The sequence below is a fragment of the Orycteropus afer genome, unplaced genomic scaffold (genome assembly GCF_000298275.1).
Source record: "Orycteropus afer afer isolate SDZICR_OR568_19922 unplaced genomic scaffold, OryAfe1.0 scaffold00044, whole genome shotgun sequence".
NCBI lineage: Eukaryota > Metazoa > Chordata > Mammalia > Tubulidentata > Orycteropodidae > Orycteropus > Orycteropus afer.
The window spans coordinates 15,108,614-15,111,850 of record NW_006921631.1 but is presented as its reverse complement, the minus strand read 5'-3'; the positions used below and the strand labels follow the sequence as shown (position 1 = coordinate 15,111,850).

The 3,237-nt window shown below is 41.9% G+C and overlaps 1 protein-coding gene across 1 annotated transcript in view; it reads left to right on the top strand.

Moving 5' to 3' along the window:
* LOC103194374 (carboxyl-terminal PDZ ligand of neuronal nitric oxide synthase protein) overlaps positions 1-3,237 on the top strand; it is a 560,749-nt gene that overhangs the window by 315,061 nt on the left and 242,451 nt on the right. The gene's annotated exons all lie outside the window — the stretch shown is intronic.

Here is a 3,237-nt window from a genome sequence, read left to right as displayed (position 1 = left end):
GAACATATATAGGGTTGGCAGACAATGGTCCTATAAGTTTATGTGAATGATCAGAATTCCCAGGTGTATAGTAGAGCTGACAAGTGGCAAGGTTGTGGTCACTGCTTGGTCATAGCCAGGTACCCAGAGGGACCGAGTAGTTGAACCTGCGGGCTTGGGACCATAGTCTCAGGGGACATCAAGCTCAATTGGCGTAACATACTATACAAAACATTGTTCTACCTCCTACTTTGGCGAGTAGCGACTGGGATCTTTAAAGCTAGCAAGCTGCCATCTAGATGCAGCGATGGGTCTCTCCTTGTCCAGAGCAAAGAAGAATGAAGAAAACCAAAAAATTCATGGAAACAATTCGTCCTAGTGACTAATTGTTTCCTACACCATCCAATTTGCAGCCTATACAACTATGAGACCAGCAGAACTAGATGGTGCCCGGCTACCACTGTCATCCACTTAGAAGGGGATCTGTGTAGCAGATCCTTGATAGAAAGGGAGAACAATGTGGAACAAAACTCAAAATCATTTGGAGGGGGAAAAAAAGGGTGGGGGGACCAGGTTTGCTGGTCTGATAGAGCCTGGTGGAACCACTGAGACTATTGCCCCTAGCTGCCCTTCAGGTCTGGAATTGAACTTACACCTGTGGTTTCCAGCCGAACAAAATACAGGCTTATGAGTTGAACATTTACCTGAAGTAGATACACTCCTTGGAGAGAATAATCATGGAAGAAAGAAGGGCTGCTTATGCACAGGGAGACAACTCAGGGGGCAGGAGTGTATGGACACTGGGAAGAGGTAATTATGGGGAGGAAGTGGGAGGGGAGCTGTTGCATTGTGGTAAACTGTGGTCAATGACATGCGACAAAGTATATGTGAACTGCTGTATGGAAAGTGAATTTGGTTTGTAAATCTTCACCCAAATCACTATAATATAAAAAAAAAAGTATATATACTTTTATAACATATACTTAATGTTACTAGGGTTCAGAGGGGAGGGGAGGGAACACTGCAAAAAATAAACAAATAAATAAATTCATTATTGTAGGAAGAATTTCTTTTAAGTGAAATTTTGTAACTAAATCTGGCTTATAGAAGGTAAAATCGATTATATTTCAGAAAGAAATTTAGTTTGTTTCCTGTTTGCATTTATTCCCCATTTATTTGTGATCTTTCCAGTTATACTTTATGATTTTTTTTTTTTCTCCCAAGAAACTAAGACACCCTCAAAAAAGCACATCAGCTAACACTTTGTTTATACCAGTCACATTGGTTAGGTTTTGTCCTCCAGTCTTCTCCCCTCCTGTTTGAAAATGTGATGATGTTTCTGTGGAAACAATGATGTCATGGTTATTAATGGGCCTTAGTGAAAATCAAGAGTGCCATATATCAAGGCCAGTGATAGAGGCAAACTTTACTTACAGAGTTACTAATGGGGCTGTGTTGTCAGCAATGTGAACTTTGTATGACTGGGAAGGAGGTAGATTCGTATAGTGATTCTAGACAGTATATGGAGTAAGGATGTGTTTGTGAAGGCATGGGTATGTGATTGTGAAATACATCGCACTTAAAAATTGACTTTGGATCATCTGGATTTCCAGTTCTGTTTGGTGGGAACTTGGAATCTATGAAACCAAGGCCCAGCCTCTAGGGAAGTAACGAGGGAGGAAAGTTATATCCAGGGCTTAGTATTCAGATACATTAGGCTTTCAACTTCAGCATTAATGCAAATAATACGAGCTTTGTAAAACATATAATATATAGGCATTAACATAGCGTAGGAGTCTGGTGGTGCTCTGGTTAAGTGCTTGGCTGGTGATCGAAAAGTTTGAGCTCCCAGCTACCCCACAGAAGATAAGACCTGGCAATCTGTTCCTGTAAAGATTACAGCCTAGGAACCCTTGTGGGGCAGTTCTACCCTGTCATTTGGGGTCACTATGGATCATAATCTACTCAATAGCATACAGACACACGAAATACAGAGTAGATGTACAGTTTAGTTTAATTTGTATGCATTTGAATATTCTGTGGTTATAAATGGTATTTATTTGAAGAATAATATATATATAGGTTATGATTACTTGATCAGACCCAGAGTCATATTAAGCAACATACCATACCTTATACATCCATAAGAGTGTGAGTCTATTCAAAGAGGTCATCTGTAAAGGTTAACTTCTTAATTCAGTGATTAAAAAGAACCGTTACCATTGAGTAAACTGATAGTGATCCTATAGGACAGAGTAGAACTACTTCATAGAGTTTCCAAGGCTATAAATCTTCACAGAAGCTGACTGCCATGTCAGTCACTCCCACAGAGCAGCTGGTGGGTTTAAACTGCTAACCTTTTGGTTAGCAGCTGAGCACTTAATCACTGCACCACTTGGTCTCCTTTTATTCAATGATTATTCTCTCTTTTTTGGTGTGCTTTTCTAGGACTGAATTCAGATCGTGTGGCTCACTCTTTTGACTTACTATCAGATTTGATTGTATCTGTTTTTTTTTTTTTTTTAATAGCCAAAAGTCATTTAGTATAAGATTTAACCATACATTGCCATCGAGTTGATTCTGACTCATGCTGTTGTTGTTATGTGTCGTCGAGTCAGACCTGACTCATGGCGACCCCTCCTTGGGGTTCCAAGGCAGTATCACTATGGAAGTAGATTGCCCAACCTTCCTTCTGAGAAGTGGCTGGGGGGGTTTGAACCGCCAGCCTTCTGGTTAGCAGTCAAATGCCTTACACACTACGCTACCAGAGCTCTTATTCTGACTCATAGCAACCCTCATTGGGTTTCCGAGGCTGTAAATCTTTACGGGAGTAAATTGCCACATCTTCCTTCTGCAGAGTAGCTGTTGTGTTTGAACCACTGATCTTCTGTTTGTCATCCAAATCCTTACCCATTATGCCACCAGAGCTCATTAGTACCAAATTTAGTGACTGTCTGTCTTGATAATTGTCAGTCCCAGGGTTACAGGTGAGGAGAGACAACTTGGGGACGCCCAAAGTAGCCAGCGGGAAGAGCAGGAGAAAGGGGATTAAAAGCCAGGAAGCCAGAGGGAAGAGCAATCAGCCGAAGGGATTAGGTGAGGAGAGGCAACTCAGGCCCGCCCAGAGTAGCAGGCCAGAAGAGCAGGAGAAAGGGGATAAAAGCCAGGAACCCGGACAGAAGAGCAGTCAGCCCCAGGGTTACATGTGAGAAGAGACAACTCAGGGACACCCAAAGTAGCAAGCGGGAAGAGCAGGAG